The following is a 23,342-nucleotide window of genomic DNA, read 5'->3' as shown; positions in this document are numbered from 1 at the left end:
GTGTGCAACAGACAAAATTGTGTTTAATTTTTCTAATATTTCACAATCAGTGATGCTACTGAAATTATCATATTGATATAGATAATTTTGCAGCCAGTGCCATTTTACAAAATTTTCTAAGGAAAAGATACTTTCAAAGTAAATTCACTTTTCTGCCTCTTTGTGAAGTTGCACAACTCTGCCTGCAGAAGTTTAGGAGAAGAGTTGTTTAGTTCTTTTCAGTCTCAAGCTCCCTACTGACTAGGATAATTGGTAAGAAGAAAAAACAAATGAGAAATTTACAGTCACAGTAGAAAAAAGTAGAAAACATTTTAGGAGAGTAAGCAGTATGTTTCCCATTTACTAGTTGGTTCTTTTAAAGAAATTGATGGCAACAGTGAATGAGTAACTTTGATGAGGGTATTTATGTTGTTGGAACATGGATTTCAGTGTCTATCTGTGGACACTGGGTCTTGGAGGCTGACTGTGATTTCCAAACAAGTTAATTTTATTTTTTTTTTAATCCCTTGAGTTGATAATGGCATTTCATTGTAAAAAGATGATTTAGTGTTAGGAAAATAATAAAACTCCAAAAGAATCATCCTTCCTTTTCAATAGAGTCTCATCACCTCCTAATCACGGAAAGTTGATTAAGAAATTTTCACTCTGTTCTAATTCTCTCTGTGTGAGGCCTCCTGTTGATGCTATATTAAGGCCTTTGAGCCATGACAAAGGCTTTTGAACTTTACAAGTTAAATATGCAAACACACCTCCAAATGAATAATGTGTAGTCTTCACAACAGCTGTGAGCGCTATGGCTTGTTGCATGAAATTCAGTATTCTATTGGTGGAGGAATATTTTTGTTCAGTCTTTCACTTCTGTGAACAGAATAATTTTGGAGAAATCTGTAGGTTTTTTATGAGTCCTGTTTTACAGCAAGTGCTGTAATATTGTACAAAAGCAGTCTGGAACACTGAAGTTTACCATATGGATTTTACAGTGACTGTTGTAATGTTATGTGTGACTGCTTTATGTAAGCACTTTCAGTCTACCCAGCTTAACATTAATTTAAATACTTGTGTGCTGAATGCAGTAGGTTCTATTTAGATCCAGTGTATGTGGGCAGAGCTTCACTGACTTGGAGGAAGTTGAATCTGACCATGCCATAGCAGTAATATCAAATCTCTTTATATGAGTTAATCTGTATTCTATACTTAACATATATGTAATAGAGCACATTCTTTCTGTGGCAAGCCAAATATTTTAACTTGATGGTGGAAAGGCTGGAAGAGAGGAATACAGGAACTCTCTTAATGCAGGAAGAAGTACCAGAAAACCACTAAGATGCTTCCCCAGTGCTCTGTTTCTGAGGTATGTCCTCCAGGGACTCCCTACCCCTGGCCACATGCAGCCTGGAGGACAGCATCCCAACAACCAGCACTGCTGTCTTCAACCTTAATCTCTCTCACAGTGACATCAGAGTTCTTCACCAAAATTTTTGCCCTTTGGCCTCTTCCTATTAAATTCTCTGGGCAAACAACAGTAGAAGGAAAAGATTTTCCTTCTGGTTGTGTCATTCCATTTGCCCATGTTCTGCATTTTACACTCACAGAAATTCTAGTGATCACTGAAAAAACTGTTGTCACGGACTGTAATCAACTGCACATGCAAAAGGGACAGGACAGCAGGGAAATGATGGCATATGGAAAATCTGTGGCATTTTGAGTTGTCTATTGAGAAAAATTCTACAGGTCTCGGTTTTCCACTGGTGTAGGTTATATTTTATTTGCATTAATGGCACTTGGCAGATAAGCTTCCTTGGAAAAATTACATACCTTAGTGTCCAGATGCATGACCAGTAACCAGACAAGGAAATCATCATGCTCATAGTGGAACAGTAGATTTTCCAAAGACAAGGCACATTCTACGTCTTGGTAAGAAAAGACACCTTTCATCTCTCTACAGTTAAGGCAGGTCTGAGATACGGGAATTCAACATTATAGTCTTCTGAAATGAAAGTGCCATGGGTTATATCAGTACATTTTTAATAAAATTCTGTTACATTGCTCAATCTATGCCCTTAATTTAAACTTGAGATTAATTCCCCAAGACACATTATGGTACAGTAATAATACTTGAAAATGTCTTCTAAATGTTTATTTTGTATTTGGCATAACTATTGTACCACTATAGAAAATGCTTCTATTGACCTTTAGAATACAAATTTGTTGGATTATCATGACTGACATATTCAAAATTACTCATTCTTGCCAAACATAGCATAACACCTTCTTAACATTCCCTTTTCTTTCCAACTGCTTCCACTTTCATTATATGAAATATAGCTGCATTCTATACCCCCTCTCATTGCCTAATATGTTTTTTTCAGAGTTTGAGAAGATTTACATTTGGAACTAAATGTTTCAGTGATTGCTCTGTTGGATTTCATTATACTGATGTAGTTAATCAAAGCAAGTCCAGCCTTGCAACCATGATTCATTGTACATTTTTTTGAACTTAGTAATTTATACTGAATGAATATACACATTATCACCAGAGTACCAGATTTCCTTTAACAGCCTGCATGACACTGCACTGTAGTGCCTTAGTAAACTGCTTATGCCATGTGCATATTGCAGCTGGTTCTTTATTTTCTTATTTTTTCCCTTTTTGAGGAATTAATTGAAAGCCATTCTCCTTACCAGGGGAATGAGGGACTCACTGGGTGTGTAGCCAGGGAAATGATATTCTGTTGTGGTCCTAACGACTGCAATTTCACTACACACAGGGATATTTTCAGATCTACACACTTTGTCTATGCAGCTGGGTGGTCTGCACAATAGTCATTAATGAAAAATCCCCAAATAACCATAACATGCTCAAGTTTGGCTGATGTTTATTCAACCACATGCTTAAGAGTGGAGTTCAGTTACAGGCAAGAGAACCACTGGGTTTGGTATAGCTGAGAAAAGATTTTGTGGTTTCTGTTTCCTTCTCTTGGACAATCCAATCTTGATTTTGCCACTTCCATTGAGAGGTAAAATTCTTTTACCCTCCAGGAACCCCTGGAAGTAAAGATTAAGGTAATAGCCTATGTTAGCTAATACTTTCTAACTATTTTGCAGAGTCTTATGCTGCCTAGCATCTGTATTTAATGTGCTGGCAGATTTGAGTTAAAGCCTCAGCAACCTCTTTTAAATGCTATAAATCAAACACACAGAGCTATTTAGCTGCCTAGAGGTGAAGATGGGTGTTTAGTAAGATTTATCTAAATGCCTAAACAGGTCAGGTACTTAATTCCCACTGAAATCAAATGACAGTACTTCAAATACCTCTGTAAATCAAGATGCTTGTACTTCAGCCAACAATGGATATTTGAAATGTGTTAATACTAGCACCTGCTGTTGTCATACTTTTATTCTCTGTCTGGACTGAACACATGTGACAGTCACATGCTTTTAGTATAATGTGGAGAAAAACAGTACTAGCAAAACCAGTTTTGGGAAGTGTCTAGATAAAATTCAGGCACAGCTGACTACAGTATCTCTGTATTCCTAATCTCTGTTTATGCACAGCTAGCTCATTACAGCATACTCTGTGGTGTTCACCATTTCCAGTATGGGCAAAATACACTGACAGTTAGGAATAAGGTGTGACTGAATGAGAAGCCAGTCCATGTAAACAGAACAATGGTGACTGTCCACTTTGCATCTGTCGCTTAGTAAATGGCAGGAAGGGAAAAATTACCAATATTGTAGGTAATTCAGTAGGTTACTGTTCTATGAAAACTGATGCCAGCTTCTAAGCTCAATTACTGTAATTTTGCATCCAGTAGGTTAAAATGATATAAATTAATTGGACACTGTTATGTAAGATTTCCCTGGTTAGAAGGATCTTCCACTTATGTAATGCCCCCACAACAGCTCCTCTGACACAGCTTCTTTTAGCTGTTGTCATAGAAGAAGTATATTACAAAGTGAGAAGTGATTTTCACCTCCTCAAGTAACCCTGAGGACAATGGTTAGACAGCACAGCCTGGAACAAAATCAATTTTGAGGACGACTGTTGGATGGCTGTTGCTACTGTCATCAACCTAGTTTGATAATGCCTAGGAACTATTTTTTGTCTTAACAAAAGGTACCCAACAGCATCAAACAATTACAAAAAGGGGCCATAGACAAATAATATGCAAATATCTGCCGCTGGGATTGTCTTTGTGTCCTCAGTGTCACTTATCTGCCCTACCAACAGCATATTGTTAATTCATTTGCCTGTCTGAAAATGAGATTGTATATTGTATTGGCTATGTGATAATGACAATCCCCTTTTGTGTTTGCTTTCTACAGACATTTGAATGATTGACTTTACTGGCACAAGTAGTCATAGCAAACATGCTTCCCTATCACATGCAGGGGTATTCACTAAAAGCTATATGTCATACTCGCTTCTGTAAGTATTTCTTTCAGAGGTATACGCTTGTTGTTCTACTGCCTAAATAGAAAGAATACCTTGTGACTTATCTGCCTCATCACAACTCATCAGTCCAACTAAGTTGTCAAATACTTACATATTGGGTTTGTATTAACCTACATGGTTACTTCAAAAAATTATTAAAATTATTTCAAATAACAATTGAATCTGGAAAACAATGAGCTATCTGCAAAATGAAGGCAACATGTGTCTGATGAAGTATTCATTGTGAATTATTACCAGTCTCAAACTGTAGAAAGTGTTAAGATAAAAGTTCTGTAAACTAATCAAACACTGCATCTTTCTTTTTTCTTTTTTTTTTTTTTTTTTGTCATGACATTTCTGCCTATGAAAAAAAAGTCATGGATTTGCAAGATTCTACAAATTTTATGGTTTTTTCCTGAATTAACAATTATTCAGCAGTTAAAGCAAATCTATATTTCCAATAGATCTGTGGTGTTCTGTTTTATCACTTTACTTCAAACACATATTAGTGTTTCACATAGATTAATGCTTCTTAGAACACATAGCATAATTCCTTCCCTGTGCATATGATTCTAACAATGGAGGAGACTATCTAGTCTTCCTGATATTAAGTAAAAAGAATGCAAGTAGGAGGACATAATATATAAATATTAATTTATCTTAATAAACCTTGTAATTTTATAGGATTAATTTACTCACCTGTACAAGTTTTGCTATCTCTACTGAGCCCTGATTTGAGGGCATGCAATGTCCTCATACAGGGTGTTGGGCTATTTGCTTCTGGTGAAAATTTCCCTAATGTACTAGGACGTGTATATAAAGATACACCTGCATAGATAATCCTAATTGCAAGCACTTTAACTGCATTCTGATGAGTAAAATACATATTTTTGGCAATTTTTTTTAATATCTAAACAATGGAATATACAACTGCTAACTTTTCAGACCTAAACCATCATTCAATTAGATTGTTTTCCACAATAAAACTTTCACCATAAAAAGTCTGACTACATAATTTCCTAATCTCTTTATCAGAAGTGACTTTATTTATGGTACGCTAGAAAAGGGTTTCTTGGAGGATAAATAGCCTTCTTAGATGGGTTTCTTAAAGAAGAAGTCCAGCAGATCACTTTAAAGATTGCTTTTTAAAAAGAAATCCTGCACATTGTTACATTCTGATAGGAAATACAGCATGGATTTAACAGAATAGCATCACGCTTTTTTGCAAAACACAAAAAATTTATACTCCTTTACCTCCAATATTGGTGAGTAGTAAAGAAATATGTGATACTGAATATGAAAATACAAATTTTTAGAGCATTTAATTGTGAATACATTGACTTTTTCAGGCAAACACTCCCACTCATCTTCAGAAATGTGACTTCTGAAATCTACAAATCAAGAGGCAAGAAAAAAATTCTCTACCTTTTTTTTTTTTAAATATATAGAGATAGTGTGGAAAAAATGCCTATCTAAACATTTTGGAAGATGTTTAAAGTGTATACACAAACCCTACAGCAACAGTTAGTAAGTTAACAGATGGAGATACTAGAAGGCAGCTTATAAGTATTGATCTGTTGTGTTGAGTGCTTTGTTATTGGTAATTTGTGTCTGTTGAAAATGTTCTAATATTTTACTGCCAATGACAACATGATCCAGAAGCTGGGATCACTCCTGCGTTGTTAGTGTTTTCTAGGATAGATGCAGGCCACATTTCTAGATACATCCAGAAACACTTAGTGTCTGTGTTTAACTTTCCTAGCCAACATAGTTAAGTATTAGTTCCCAGTATAGTATATTCAGGCACTTGAGCATAGGGTCTCTTACTCACTCATTCATTCAGATGTATTTATTCAGTTAAGGTCCTGTATAAAAATCAAATGCTTACAAAGTGCATGAGGAGACCTCAGGTGGGATGAATCATCTTTATCTTGTTCCATCTTCAGTAATCCTGCTATTTGACTCATGATAAGAGAAAATATTTTAAAATAGGTATCTAATGATACAGAAATATGTCTTACTAATTTTGGATTCAAGGTACATGTACATATATGAATGATCACTTCAGATAAACTAATTTTCACTAAGACTGACTGTAACTTAAGAAAATGTTATTTTAAGATAAGAATGGGCTGAGCATCACCTGTATTCTCTGATTCACTATGTGAAATGGGAAGCATGTCAGAATACGGCTCAGGGTGTTAAAAACAACATATCCTCCCATCAACTGCATGCCAGAATATTACAAAAGGCTTACTGCTATGACTACATCAGGACTGAAGTGAACAGGAAAATCCCTTTAAAATGATTGCAGGTTTTAATAATGAAGTTTTAAAAATGAAGTTAACCTAAGGAGAGACAAACCATGTCCACGTTATGAGCTTCATGATGTGAAAAGTCCTCTGAGTGCTATTAGCGTGCACCAAATTGTTGAGTTTCCTGCCACTTTAAAGGCTACATTTTAAAAGTCAGGTTTATATGGGAGGTAAGACTGCAAACCAACCTGAGCAATGGAAAGATAAGAAAAGATGAACAGCTCTCCAAAGTGTGTATTTAGGAAAAAGGGGAGTTTCTAGAGCTACAGTGTTTTCTGTGGAGGCAGTACAGTTCCTGGATATTAGCAGAAAAAAAGCCATTTTGAGGTTGATTGACTCAGTGTGAATGGCTGTGAAGACTAGCCTAGGCTATGGCATGATAAAGTGGGAACAGTGGAATTTAACGTAAGGCCAGCAGGTGAGTGCCTCCTTGGGAGGTCCTCACAGATGACCCCACATCTGAAAACCTTCTGCATATGTTTTATGTGAGTCAATTAAAAAATTCATCTGACTTAATAATCAGCACCTCCTTAAGTCCTTCCTTGAAACAGGTCAAGGGATACAAGAAATAAAGAATGCCAGACAGACAATAAATAAAGAAGGAAGAGAAGGAATTAGTCAATGCAATTATATGCTTTGGTTATTTTGTCAAAAAACCGACCCAACAAACATGCAAAGCCAAAACATCCCAAAAATACCTTGCATTTATTTATTTATGGCTTTGCTTTACTTGTTTCTTATAGAAATAGTCTGTGTTGCATTACTATTACTATTAGTTTATTATTATTTCATTTTTCCAGAAGAGCACATTTTTTCTTACTGACCCAGGGGAAGGCATGCTTAAAGGTAAGCTATTTTGGCAGTGTTTAGTTCTTTCTGTCATATTCTTCTGCTGTGCTTATACTAACTTCAATGTGTAAGCTGCAAAATTATTTTAGCAGTGTAAAATTTTTCTTAGTTCTAATAAAAGACAAAAGACAAAAATGTCACCACTGTCACGGAAGCTTCCCTGCCCGACCATGCAGGAGCCACTCTGGAACTCACTCCCATGCCAGCTGAACTGGGACTGAGGCACCTTTGCAGCTGCAATCCCCACACTGACACAGCCAGAACGGGTTTTCTGACCCCAGACTTCCATGGCAGAGTCTCAGATATCTTGATCCTTAAACGATTATTAAAATAATTTAATCGTGATGCAATAACTCTATAAAAAAACACAACTTGAGATGGGTGCCTCTGAATAGACCCTGAACAAAGGATCCCCTGGGGCTTTTGTACCCTCACAGTCTAAGAAAAGGAAAACCTGGGACTAATCTACTCCTGCTGTGTCTTAGTGTTCACCCACCTGGCCAGGCCACAGGCCACTGAGCCCTTTGTTATGGAAAGAGTCAGCAGCTCCCAGGGCTGTCCCCGACCAGAGCTCAATCTGCAGCTCCTACTGCAGCTGCACCCAGAGCTACCTGCACTGAGCATACTCCTCAAAAACCACCACCCTCCTTCACCCTACACACTTTATCCTAGGGCATCATTAAGCTGGGTTTAATTTCTCTTTACTTATTTTTTTCCAAATCTCTTGGGGCCCTGTGCATCATTATCTTCAATGAACATCTTTAGTAAACAGGACATTTAAGCGTATTTGTGTTGTTCTGGCTTGTTGCAGTTGTTTAACTGATTGGTTCACATGTTGCTTTGATAATTTAAAAGACAAAAGGGTTTTACAACAAAATATCCTGGAATGTTTTGCAGCAGCAGACTAAGGAGAGAGTTGTATTTATTTTGTTTATTTTCTCAATAATGTATCAGTTTTCAAACACTTTGGAGAGTGCAGAATCCCTCCCCCACACATATCTTCTGATCATCTTGATTTTGAAGGTCCAAGGTTAATCACTTCCCTTGCATAAAGAATTCATTTTTCTTTATGATGAAGAATCTTCTGAGGTTAATTTGAAAGTGCACTTGAGTTAGGGCCTGCCATGGAGTACTTCAGGTTACACCACACATGAGCTTGAACCTTAAATCTCTTGGTTTGTTGCAACTCTAGGATAAGACAATTGTATTACTGATACCTACAGACAAGACTTGTTCTTTCTGCCTTCTTGACAGTTCTGTAATTTTGGACTGATCTCCAGGTTTGAATATGACTATATTGTACATTCGATGAAGTTTGCAACAATTATAGTAACTTGAAAATTCTACCTTAATGGTAGAAAGAAATATAGTGATTGTTTAGACCAAATCCATGCATGCTTAAGTAAAATAACAGTTCAGAATATTGAAAACTGGTTGTTCTATATCATATAAGGATTTCTTTATGTCTCAATATGTGGGAATTGAAATTGGATTAGAACTAATTTGGGCTGCCCACTGTAAATGAGCATGCTAGTAGCAGAGAGAAGTGAAGTTGGCTGCCTCAGCTCCATTGCTCCTCCCTCATCCCTACACATAGGTACTAGCTAGCTCTTTTTGCTGTGTTTTTTAATAGTCGTATCCCATAAAGTTCCAATTATTGGTAGGTGACATGATACAACATTTCCAACTTGAGTTTTCTCATAAAAATTTGATTTGTTTTGTATTTGGGAAATTGGTCCACAATGTAGAAGTGAAGTTTTAGGGTCAAATCTTGAAAAAAAAAAAGGGAAGCTGAAGAACTACATGAAAAGTGCACACTCTCTTTCACACATGCACATGGGCATTTGTTCACCTACCTGTTGCTTGAAGCTCCAGTAACATGGACAGGCACTTTTAATCAGATGTCAATTTTTGCATATGCTACTTGGAGCCCCTGCTATGAAATTCTGAATGCACAAACATGGTTGGTTATACACTTTGTATATGGATGTTCAACTAATATCGGTAATGAATCACTTGAGTTTTTCTTTTGTGTTGATTCTCTAAAATGTTTTGGTTGAGCTTCATACCTAAGCACAGTGAATCTAAGCAAATCCAGATGCTAGGTTTTTACACTAATGTTGCTTACCTAGAGGTAGCTGCTCAAGAAAGTGGCAGAGAGTGAATACTTATCGAATTACACCCTGTATATAAAGTGTTCTTTCTCAGGGTTTTCAATACCATTAATTAGTTCTCATCATCCTGCTGCACGTAGCTAAAAATTTTACTATCCTCATTTTATAGATGGATAAAATTAGTCTTATAAAGGTAAAGTGATTTGTGCAAGGTCATGTAGTAACTCTGTAGCAGGGCTGCGAACAGAACTAGAAGTCACAACCTGTGTTACCTCGGGCTAATGACAAGTCCACATGCCCCCATGTTATCTTTTCATAAATGACACATACTCAGACAAGGACTATAAATTGACTATAAATTACGTATTTAAGAGATTCTTTATATAGCTCTTCATATTATATAGCTCTTCATATTGGTGTATCATTAAGGGGTTCAGGTGCACCTGATAAAACATTGGATTCTCTGAGTTGAGAAACAGTCTTGTCCAATTAGTGAAATAGATAATTTGGTATACAGTTCATTTTGCATGGGCAAAATGAACTGTATACAAAATACTCAGTTGATCTTAGTGCTTGTTGAAAAAGTCTGTGTACAGGACCATAGGGAAGAACAAGTCAACTAGATTAGAAGAGTGAAAACAACTTCCATGGGAACATCTGAAATTAAATCCTTCCTTCCATCTTTAAGAGACCATGAATGCCTTGTGTAGGCTAAAAACCAGAAGTTCTTGCAGGGTCCACAGTGAGATTTTTCAGATCTCTGAAAGAATGAGAATAGTCAAGAAAATGTTCCATTGCTGCACGACATCATTTCCTAAAGTTGCCATCAGTGCTGAAGCTAACACAACTCTCTGTGTCTGCTTCATCTATATAATTCAGCAATAATTGTATATCTCTGGGATAGACATTACACTTCTTCTTGCTTCTGCTTGTCACTGAATAAAAAAATGTGTCTGTGTTAAAATGACATGGTCTTGGGGGTTAGGTTTGTTCCTTTTTACTCTAAAGAATTTTTTCCCCATAAGTTACCAAGGAGACTTAAGCGTTGAACTTAAGACTATTTAACAAAACAAAGGGGTGGTTGAAGCTTGGAGGTGGTGATGATAACATGAGTTTTGGGGTAGGTAAAAGACAGAGCTTGGGGCAGCCTGGCACTCTGGTTTTCAGTGTTTGGGGAGAAAGCACGGCTGGATGGGGCTCACTGCCTCTGAAAGAGTCCAGTCCTGGGAAATCTACTATCATCTGCTTGCCCTGGAATTCTGAGCTTCTCTGCTGCCCTGCGAGAGCTGGGCCAGCCCTGCCCCACCCTTGTGGTTTTGTTGGCACTGCTCCTCTTGCTACAGTGTTACCCCACATCCTCTGCCCTGCTGGGACACCCTGCCCCTGCCCTGCCAGGACATCCTGCCATCCCAGCCACCAGCCCGGGACTTTTCCACTATTTCCATCTTGGTGCTGTGAGGATCCTACAAAGACACTGAGACTAAACTGCCCTGGGTTTTTGTGAAGCCAAGTCCTCGAAGTTCTTGGTACTGTTTTTGTTATCAATGCTGTAGTTGGTTTTTTTGTTTGTTTGCTTGCTTTGTTATACATACTAGTAAAGAACTGCTATTTCTATTTCCAAAATCTTTTGCCTAAAAGCTTTTAACTGAAAAATTTATAATTGGAAAAAGGGTGATGGTGGGGGTAGTTTACATTCTCCATTCCAAGGGAAGCTCCAGCTTTCCCTGGCAGATACCCGTCTTCCCAAACCAAGACACGTGGCCTTGACTGGACTTGTGGTGGTGGGGTGAGGAAATCGTTACGTTGAAGGCATTCATTTATGAAGAGGAGAAATTATGCTTGTCAGTTTCAGATAAAGATTATTGTTCCAACCTCGGGAGAACAGACAAGATACAGATCCCTAATAACTTGGCAATTTAAAGTAAAACAAAATGCAAGGGCAGCAAAAACAGGAAGGAAAATTTCTCCGCTTTAAAATAATTTAAATTATACTTAAATGTAATTAAAAATAATTATATAAGAACCTGGCTGAGTTACTAATTAGAAATAAAGTGTCAGATAGTATTATTGCAGAAGTTAGTAGTCAGAGGTCAGTGATGTGTTTTTCTAGCTTGCGTTCTGATGGTACTCAAAAAAGTCTTTAAGATAAGGACTGAATTACGATTTTTCATTTTCTTCTGATGTGTATTGTACTAAGCACTAGGCACATGGAAAACATACAATAAGAGCATTCCCTGCCCAAAAGACCTTACAGTCAAAAACAGTTAGTAGGATAATAAAAGTTACAGTAAAGTAGTAAGTAGTGTCTCAGTGGTTTCATTTCCTTCACTTTTAAAAAATCATTTATTGTCATTTTCATTATAGTAACAAGGAATGAGGACATTTAAAATGGCTGAGGGAGATGAAGAAACAGCAGAAAATTGATTAGAAAGGAAGGAGGACACCAGAGTGGAGATGTGGCTGAAAGTCAAAAGCAGAATAGCAGAGAAAGGATGGAACTCAGCTGTCAAGTAGGGAGCCAGATGAAGCCAGGTAAGTATTTTAGAGCTGCTGTGGGAAAGCGGCTACCCTATGAAATTTAAAAAGGGCAGGGACTCTCAGAAGACTCCAAGACTTCCTTGTTTTGTGCTATATTGTCCTAGTGATGAACACCACAAAATTTGTAACACCATTTAGCAATGGCAGACACTCCTGATTAGTTCTGGTGCTGATGTTTGGTTCTGCTGGTTACAAACTACTTTTGACCCTTGCAGCATATAAACCTGCCCCCAAATTACCTCTTCCATTATTTTTAAAGATTGCAGAGATACTCTGTTGTTGGGGTGATTTTATTTTATCAAGTGCATTTGGTCAAAAACATTGGGGGAAAAATGGAGTATGCTGGTGGGAAGGGAGGTGTGCAGTTAATATATTGATGTGAGGCCTGTAAGATCAGAGATAAAGCACAGCCATTACCTTCTCATACCTTTGCATTACTAGCCATTACTGAATGACATGGTGCAGAAAGGATGTTAGAGAAGGCTAATGCCTATACAGCTGGTGTAATGAAGAAATGGGAGATTTAGGCACAGGAAACCACAGCTCCAAGAGAAGGAGCTGAAAAGATATAGATAAGATTAGTGACATATGTAAAGGCACAGATAATGTGTGACAGAGTCTGCCCAGCTGAATAGGCTGAAGCCAGCAGTAATAGGAAGTCCGTGTTCTCCCTAATCCTCCCAGATAAGCTGTTCCATCCAGAATTATCAGCCAACAATCTTCAGGGTATCAGGCTGAAAATGAAGTTTCAGACTGCTTTGATTCCTCATCCATAAATGAGAAAGTGCCTGAAGAATCTTTATTTATTCTCGCTCCCTCCGAAACACTCTTCAAAAAGTGCCAATATACTAGCAACAGATGCATAAAGCCTCGCTTACTTTGATTGACAGAACATGATATAAAGCAACTCTCACTTGACATTTCAGTTTCATAAGGCTTCACGCAAGTGTATGTGTGTGTGTAACTTTAAAACTTCACAAGGAAAGGAAAGGGGATATACACAAACTTCAAGAAAACATTTTCTGAGTAGAGTACAACACTTCCCTTGTTTCAGAATCTTGTATGACAAGTAATTTCAGTGTATTGTTTCTGTCCTGTGTTTATTAAATGCCTGAAATATTTTCCCTGTTGGTTTTTGTAAACTTGCAAAATAATTGATATATATGTCCCCAGGAAATACATTTAAATTGAAAAGTTAAAGGAGTTTAGATAAAACTTCCAAAATATCATCAGCATGAAAAGGAATATGGATTATTATCTTTTTTCAAACAAATTAGAATTATCAAAAAGGTAAAGGAAGAATTTTTGTTGGGTTTTGTGTTTCTGTTCTATACATGGATAAAGGGAGAATGCTGGAACCCACCTGTAGTGTGCCTCTTTTCCTGATGTAAATACTGTAGTCTGACTCCCCTGAGGAAGTACTCTGGGCAATGGTTATGAGAAATATTTGTACTGTGTCCTCATTAGATTTTATGCTTTAATATATTTTTCTATTTTTACACATGGTTTGCCTGGAGCTTCCAGTGACTATGTATTCTAAATATATGAACACTCCAGAACACTGACAAAGCTTGGGGATTAAACAATTTGTACCTGGAGAGAAAGGAAACTACTTGGAAGAATCTGTAACCCTCAACTCTTTATGATAGGATGCATCTGCTCTTCCTAATGAGGAATGCTTTTCACCTCTGAAAAAAAGAAAAAAAAAAAAGAAAAAAAAAAAAAAAAAAAAACCAAAACCAAAAAAACAACAACAAAAAAACCCCAAACCATACCAAACCAAACCAAAACAACAACAAAAAAACAAAAAACAAAAAAAACCCCACACCAAGAAAACCAAAAAAACCCCACAAAAAACCCAAAAACAACAACAAAAAAACCACCAAAAATCCTCTGTGTGTAAGTTTTGTTGGGGAAAAGAACAGAACCATGATCAAAGGGAACTGGCACATCTCTTACTTTTTATTTACAATGGGAAACCAAGGTAAATAAAATACGACTACCAAAAGAACATTAGAAAAGGGAAAATTTTCCTGAATATTAACAGGAAACTTCAAAGAAAGAGTGAAGAAATGTAGATGAAGCATTCCAACTTTTCTTTCCTCTGGTTTCATTTCCCCTACAAAAAGCTGTAAATTACCTGCTCCAAACCTTAAAATGTGCTGTTTGCACCTGTTGATCAATTGTCAAAAAAGCTAGTAATTTTTGCAAAGCAACTAGTATTTCAGAATACTAAAAATAAAATAAAAAAAAATATAAAAATAAAATATATTATACTATAAAATAAAATAATAAACAACTAGTCTTTTCAGAAATAATCATGATTTTCAGATATTGCAGGACTTTTTAAGGCACCAGCTTTTCCAATGCTACTAGCACAATTTCCTGTTGCTCTTGCTTGACGTTATTTAATGTAACAAAGACAAGTGATTGAAATGTCCTGTGCTATTTCCTACAGGGGAAAGAGTAAAATTGAAGGAGATTTCTTTCTAATACTAATTGCAAAACAGTTAGATTTTCAGGAAGTAGATGTGAGCTTTGAGAACAATAAATGCATTCCTGATTGGTTCTCCATAGTGTTTTGCATTTTCCATTTTATTTTTTTCTATTGGCATGACTGTAATGAATTTCTCTTTACCATGTCTATTGGTTAACCTGTGCCAAAGAGTGGTAGCAGGCCATTACCATTCACTCACAGAAATACACTCAAAAATCAATGCCCCTGTGACTGAATGCAGGGACAGGACTAACAGAAATCTCCAACCCAAGGAATCCTGTGGGAAAATCTGAGAATAGGGGAATGAATTTCAGCTAAAGCAGAATTAGAAAGGGAAAGCAGTAAAAGTTAGAAGAAATCTAGGTTTGGAAATGAATACTCCATCTTCAAATGCAGACAAAATGTGTCTTTCTTGTCTTTTCTTCTTTCCTGTCCTTCACTACTGGGCCTTTCATATCTTTTCTGAATTCTTAAAACTGACAACCTAGAAAACAGGATACCTATGCCCAACTTTTCATCACAATATATTGTAGAAAACCAGAAATATAGTTTTGTCTCTGCACTCTTTACTGTAAGGGAGTAGGAAAACTGTCCTAGACTGTCCTGTCATAAACTGACTTCTGTTTGCTGAAAAATAGTAAAAAGAAAAAATAAACTAATACTTAACTAATACTTACAGTGTTGAGTATTCAGTTGAACACTGCAGAACAGTGGTATGGAGTAATGTCCACATCCATGCTTGGAGTCATGAGATTCAAATGCAAGTCCCACCAAGGTCAATATGGATTCTCCTTACTCAAATGACCTTGGAACTGAAACTTTTTGATATATCTTTAGCCATCTTATCAATTCAATTACTGAACTTAACAGATGTTGGCATTTTTAATTTACAGGTGGCAGCCATTGTGAGTGGGCTAAAGACAAGTCTGTAGGCATTGCTTAATAATTTTCCTCAGCTGCACATGATTCTCTGTACATTGCAGCTAGATGTTTGACTGTGGATATGGAAAAACACCTTCAAGTATCGTATTTAAGTGAACAGTATTCCTCAGCCATGCTCAAGGATGAATTTCAACTGGCTGAGAGAAAAAGCAGAGTTGGAAGACTGCTCTTTGCGTACCAGCAAGTTCTCACTTTGCCCATACATCACATGTAAGGAAGGGTAAAACAAGAAAAAAGAGATTAAGGGGAAAAGGATAGGTCCTGTTGATTTTAAACAGCCATTGAAGACATTATTTTGAGGACAAACAGGACATCAAAAGAATTAAGAAATCTATTTGGTTTCTCAAAGCCTTATGGCAAGGCTGTTTCGTCCACTTACATGCGTATGTCAGACAATGAGGTGAAAGCTTGTCAACCTCCACTTGTTTGTACTGCCCAAATTTAGTTAATGTTACTGATGTCCCCAATATCTTCTGCACAACGGAAAACACTTTCTGGAAGTGCTGAGATGCTGGCACAGCCTGTATTCCAAAAACAGAACAAAACAAGCAGAAGAAGAAAAAAATAAAACCACCAACCAACCAAAGAGGAGCTCAGCAAAGAGCTAAAGAGTTAAATAATTAGAAAGGCCACACAAAGTGCTCCCACAGTTTTAAAATGTTAATCAGTTATGAAAGTGTAAGTCATCCCCCGCTGATAAAGAAAATAGAAACAGAGGAAAAATTTGAGTTTCTGAATTAAGAATCTGTGTGGCTTTTCATCAACACTTGGTAGGCAATCCCAAGACTCAAGCCTGTCATCTAGCAGACTGACATACAACTCTGCAGTTTGCATTATATATCCATTCAGAACCATGATGCCTACCTCTGTTTCTATGGTAGCCATTTTTCCTATGCAGCTGCTGGGGATGACAAAGGAGAGCACTGAGACATCGAGAGGTCTCTCTGAAAATGCCTGAACTCACTGATTGCTTTCATTGCCAATTACCATGATTCTAACATAGATAGTCCTAAGGGAGCTATCACCTGCTTTACATCCTTTCTCCGATTTAGCTGAAGTGGAATAAGAGACGAAGAAAATGGGAAGTTGTTGGTGGTCTGTAGGTATTTGCAGAGAGGGATCCTGGATTTCCATCCCACCACAGAGATGCTTCTGTGCAAAATGAAGGGGAGAACTATAAATTACATCAGCTTTAACTTGCAATACAGGTGCAAAGTGGTTTGTGATTTTGTTAATATTTTTTTGGCTTTCTTGTTTTTTTTTTTTTTGGTCTTCAGTCTGACTTTGTCTTTTTAGTTTTTAGAGCTTAATTTGATAAGGTACAGCATGAGGACAGAAGATTATTAATTCTGAATAACCAACATGATGAGAACCCCATTCAGGGGGAAAGTCTTCACTATAAGAAGGACATGGCATAGTTTTTTTTCTGTAAATTATCTATTATAACAAAGGTGGAAGAGAGACTAAAAAACCAGCAAATATACAGAATATTTTTCTTCTATTGCTGCAATCAAAAAGATGCCTTGATATTCTAGTACAAAGACAAAAATACACAAAACAAACTTTTCTAATTTTAAACTGCCATTTGCCTTCTGCTTGTTTATTTTAAATATGTTGCATTTTATAAATTCAAAACTTGTAAGCTCAGAGTGGGATGCCTCTCATGGCCCCAAGCAAACACCTCTGATTTTAACATCCTATTATGCATGGATGAAAAGCTAAGCTAATAACTAATTTTCACCCTCATAACACAGTCATCTCTGACAAGATTAAAAGCGATTGTTTCTAAGGGATGTTTACTAACATTAGCTCCAAGTGGACAAGTGGGCAAGTCAGGAGGCAAAGTGCAATCCTGCATTAGAACATTAAAACCAGGCAATTTTGGCATTGCACATATGAAAATATACCACATTTAAAAGAGAAGAAAAGACATGGCCAGAGACCTAATCATATTAATGAACTAAAAGTAGCAGAGGAAAAGACTATGAAGAAAGTGCCTAAACAATTTATAAATGAGAATTTAGTTTCATCCTGTTTGTGAATATTGCACAATCTTTCTTCATCTTCATGCCCAAACTGGATGTGTGGTGTATCACAGCAGTATACACAAGAGTGTGTGTAACAACTACATAACAGAGAATAAGTGGTATGTCACTTCTTCCACATTCATACGAGCTCACATATAAAAATTTACCTCCTTATAGTGAAATAGTGTAAATATTTTTCATCTTGCTGAATAGAAACACTTAAGGAGCTCTCAGTTAAAAACAGAAATGTTGCATCTGGTCATATAAACCATTCCTTTGTTCAACTTCTTAATAACTCCTGTGGGTGCATGGCCTTTTAGCTTAGAGAAAATACATATCCCTTTGTGTTCACTAAAGACACTATAGTACTTTCTATGGAGATGCTTGTGAATGTCAGTGTCAAAGTTAAACTGTAGCTTGGGTATCAAGGTCTACCTAAACTGCATAACTTTGCCCTCAGCCTCCTCTCTCTCCCTCTCTCTCTCTTTCTTCCTCTTGCTCTGTCTTCTCTAGCTCTCTTTGGCAGAGTAACTGTAACTCTTTTTTTTTTTTTTTTTTTTGTCAGGCACAATGTTTGCCTCATCCGGCTTAATTTTGTTCCTGACCATCCATTATTAAAAGATCTCATGGTTGTTCCCCACACTGGAACGCGGCACTTGTCTTTTGGGAGTTTTTTCTTGAAGTGCTGTGAACCCTTAGAAGTCCACTGAGATTTCAGAACTGTAAAAATTCTCTTACTCATTATCATTACTAGCAACATGAAGATGCTGTTTATGCTGTTTAAACAGGAAACAAGGCTAAAAATCCTGAAGAAGAGGAAAGACATCAGGAAATTCCCCTCATAATTACTGATGATGGAAGGTGAAATTTAACTGTAAGGTTGACACATAAATTGATATGGGCATTACCAGACGCTGTGCAACTTGTGATGTATCTTTTAGTGGCAGAATAGATAACAAGATCAGTTGCTCATTTCAGCTGAAGACACAACAGTGGCCTAGATCAAAAAAAAAAAAAAAAAAAAAAAGGTCAATATTGCCTGATCCAGTACTGAGTTTACACTACTGTAAAAGAAAAAACTGCAATTTTATCAATGCAGTTAAGCTAGATTTAAACTACTCAGTGGCAGTGTAGCTGTAGAGATGCAAACTTAACTGGTTAAAGGCATGAACTATACTCATTTGTCCATGGTTTGCACCTTGCACAGAACTCCAGAGGGCCACTGTAACCCTCTTTGTTTTTTAAGTAAATTTATTCATAGCAGAACTGAGCATTTCTTTCAATATTGCTGTCACACCTGGAGTATGCCTTTTTTTTGCCTCTGTTTGAGTGGTACAACCATCTGGAAAACAAATCTAGCTGACTTGCTGAGGATTACCCATTCTTTAAAGTGCCTTCCCATAGCATGGCCCACAATACCTGATCTCCAGTTCTGAGTGATCCCACAGAGTCTCAGGTAGCCAGCAATGACAGAAGAGTTTTAGATGGCTCTAATTTATGCCAAACTCAATCTGGCTCTGCCAGTCCCAAAATCATAGGACTATAAACATAGATTCATGCCATGCTTTTCCCACCTTTCCTTGTAGTTCAGGCAAAGGGCTTATGCAGCAACTCTACATCTACCGATTAACTGGGAAAAGTCTCTTCTTAAACAACTTAGAAACTGGACCTAAAAATAAAAAATAGTTTATACTTATGATATTGTAGCCGACAACTGAAATCTGAAAGCCTAGGACAGCAACCTTAAAATGCACCCTTTTCTCTTTGTTTACTTTTCCTTTTACTCAAGAAACAATAATTTTTCTGGGAACAAAACAGAGTTATTTATAACACAGTATGTAATCAGTTCAATCTACCCTCTACCAATAGAAACAACAAAATTTCTACTCAGAACACTGAACAGGAATACATTAAAAACATGACACAGGCCCTTCAGAGGTTTTCAATTATTAGTTTTCTTGCATTGCACAAAAGTACAAGCTGTCATTGTATAGTGGCTTTTTAAAATTCAGAGTATGAAATAGATGAGTTTTCTCCATATACAGCTTTTAAGCTCTACCATTGCAAGATGTAATCTGTCCCTCTTTTAAATCTCCTTGCTTCTTTGATGATTCCTGAATACTACAGTTTGCATAGATGGAAATTATAACAGTGAAAAGCATCAGAGCCCATGGAGCAGGATATGGATCTTTGGGGTGCTCTGTTTCTTTTCCAGGCTGTGTCATTAGCTCCCCATATTGCCACAAACAGATCATTCTGTTTGGCCACTTCTGGCTCTTTGTTATGCAAAGAGCAGCGAGACTACTCATCCACGTTTTAAAATTTTCTGAGGAAATAAAATTGGATTTATTTATTTATTAAAAAATTAGACTGATTCTGAAATTCAAGACTGAAATCTGTAAAAGTACTTCTACTGAAATAGAATTCATTATAATAAATATTATTCCAAGTAAGAATTTAAATGCAGATGATTATGTATAAGTTATTTAGGTTGGCAACTTGCATTAAGTGTATAAAATACTTCTACTTCATAACTTTATTTAAAGTTGACAGTAAAGCCAAATGAACTTCTCATCTAAATTTGGTTCTGTTGTTGGAGGCTGCCATTTCTTTGAAAGTTTGCTAGTGTGATGATAGATTATAAAAAGTGCCCGTTATTGTAATTTGTGAACTTCATCCAGTACATAATTATTTGTTAAGTTTTTTAGACTAGGGAGAACAATATAAAAATTATAAAACCTATAGTATTGAGTCATAGACCTGAGGTTTGTTATACACAGAGTTCAGAGATCCCTGCTATATCTTTCACCTTCAGGTAAAGACATCTTTAACCACAGTAACTGGGAACAGTCTTCATACTTCCATAGGAATTAGTACCTCCAGCATAAGAATGTGAAAAAACCCAGCTTAAGATATGGTGTTTGTCACATAAACCTTTCCCAGACTGCAGGAATATCAGAGTGTCTGAAATTGTCTTGAACTTACGTAGTCAGTGACTCCTGGAAAGGTGGTATAGGACATATACTTTGTTTAAAACCCATGCAATGTATTTTTGGCTAGCAATGAGTACTTTCTGCAATTAACGCAGCAAGCAGTTTATTGTTAAAGAAGTTAAAAAACGCAGCAAGCAGTTTATTGTCAATGAAGTATGACGATGGTAGACTCTTAAAAGAAATTGTTTTTACCAAAGCTGCCATAAGAGCAAATAGCAAAAACTTGAACATTTCAATATATTTTTTAAAATATTAGCAAATGTGCTTTAGAAAAACTCTGTAGAGATTGGTGTAAAAACAGAAGTACTATGCTGATATGCTTTCAGCCATATGTTATGTTGTTTTATTTTTCAGCACATGTCATCAACAGTTTTCTTTTGATATGATCAAAGAACCATACACATTCACTCAAATAAGGTATAAAGAAATCTGTGCTTCTGTTTTTCTTTAGTTTTCAATCCTTCATTTTGTCTGTTCTCTAAACAAGAAACCAGGAGTGTTCTTGTCCTGGGTTGTAGTATAGGATATATTCTATCGCCATCTTCATGAACTGATGAATCAAATTGTTGGAGCAGTGCTCTTCCCAGGCCCCCCTCCCTCTGGGGTGCCTTCAGTTAATGGCCCATCAATGCCTTGCTGCATGACTCACAGATAACTCCCTCCAGGAGTTATCTCTCTTTAATGGGCCATCAAGGACCCCCTTTATGACTCATCATCCCACTGTGAGATACTCTGCCCATGGGGAAGAGCTAAGCATTCTCACCTGGATATATGATGGGATTTGGGACAGTACAGGCAGCCCTTACCCACTGGATTCCCAGAGGACCAGAGCTACCAGACCTACGGGATCACTGCTTCAAGAAGACTACCTCATCTGGACTGCTTCCATCACCCTACTCAGGTTGTATTCTGACTCTGTTAGTGGTCTTTTTGTATTATTGCATTTATTTTATTTTATCTTTTTTCCCTTTTCCTCTCATTAAATTGTTTTTCTGACTTGGAACCTCTCACTAGTTTTGCTTTCAAACCACAACAGTTCTCATGCCTAGAGATGTGTAACAATTAAAAGTGAAGTATATGCTAGAGGAATACTAAAAACTTCAGGACCTTTCAGATATGCATATCAATGGTAGGAACCTGATTGCACTCCAGGGAGATACCCTCAGTTGTCACAAAAGGAAAACTACATGTGCAGATAACTGGATTAAATGGAAGCAACTATTTTGGGTTAGTGAACTGAGCTTGTAATGGCATTCCTGTATACACTTTGAGATTTCATTACTGGCTAGAGGCAAACATTATTATATATAGAACTGTGTTTTTCTGGTTGGGGTCCACAAGCGCATCAAGATGAAAGGAACTTTCATTTTTTAAAGGATTTACAGTAAAGGTGCAAAATCTCCTCATACTAACTAGTGCAAAAACTAGAGATTGATGCAATAACATAAAGCCACCAGACATATTCTACCAACATTTTCCTGATCCCAAGAAATCTCATAAGAGAGTTTGTACTGAGATGGAAAATCTTTTGGATGCTGATTATATTCATTATAGGCAGTCATCTATACCTTCAGCTCAGGGAGAAGGAACAGCCTCATGGGGGGTAACTACTTTCCATGTTAAACACTGAAAAATTATGACTTTGGCCAAAAAGTTACCTACTAGTGCTAAAATAATGAGGATTTCTTGGAACCTTTGTTTAAATGCACCATTCAGATTCCTTTTGGATGGCCCATGAGCTTCCTCCTTCAGAGAAGGAAGGTTGTGTGGAAATTTCTTTTCTGCAACTACAGAATCAAAGGCTGCTCCATAAAAAAATTGTAGACACTTTTGCAGATCCGCAGCTCAGAATGTGTTCCTTAGTCTCCAGCATGTGGGGAAGGTTAAAGGAAGGGAGCATGAGCCTTCAGATCCTGCTTTCACATCAACCCCCACTTGTAATTGTATTTGGCACACTTCAGCACTCTTCCAAAGCATTACCAGAGCTGAATTGCTACTTACATAATTTGTGCCTTTATATTTCCAGTTGTGGTTGGCAATGTGACTGCTTCTGTGCCTAGAGAGGAGATGTGTTTTGGCCATGTTGATGCTTACAACAGCTAATATAACAAAACTATCTAAAAAAACAATCATGTCAAATGCCTAAACTGTCCTAAATATTACTTATTTTAGTAATGTGCAGCTATTTTACTTCAGAAAGTTTCAGGAAAGTATTTGTGTGGAATAGGCATGTCAGTTTCTCTAGATCTGCCACTACACAGGTACTGCTTAGAGTATCTGGGGCAACTATAAGCAGACAGAAAGTCTCTCGGTGTGTGTATGTGTGTGTGTGTGTGTGTGTGTGTGTGTGTGTGTATGTGTACCATGGCCACAGCAAGCTGGGAGCAGAGGCACCTCTGGTTTCGGCTGTGCAAGTGCTCCACTAATTGATCATGGACTTACAGAGTAACAGCAGAGCAAGACATATGGTGTGCATATCTAAAAACATAATGCACAAACACTCATCATATGAAATCTTTCAGTAAGATCTGGGACCAACACTGTTTTGTAGATTTGGTGCTAGCAGAGGCTTTTGAAAAGCAAAGTTGAGAGTTTCATGACAAGACTTAGAGCTGAGAATATAATAAAAATA

The sequence above is a fragment of the Sylvia atricapilla genome, chromosome Z (genome assembly GCF_009819655.1).
Source record: "Sylvia atricapilla isolate bSylAtr1 chromosome Z, bSylAtr1.pri, whole genome shotgun sequence".
Classification (NCBI taxonomy): domain Eukaryota; kingdom Metazoa; phylum Chordata; class Aves; order Passeriformes; family Sylviidae; genus Sylvia; species Sylvia atricapilla.
Note: the sequence above shows the minus strand (reverse complement) of the source record.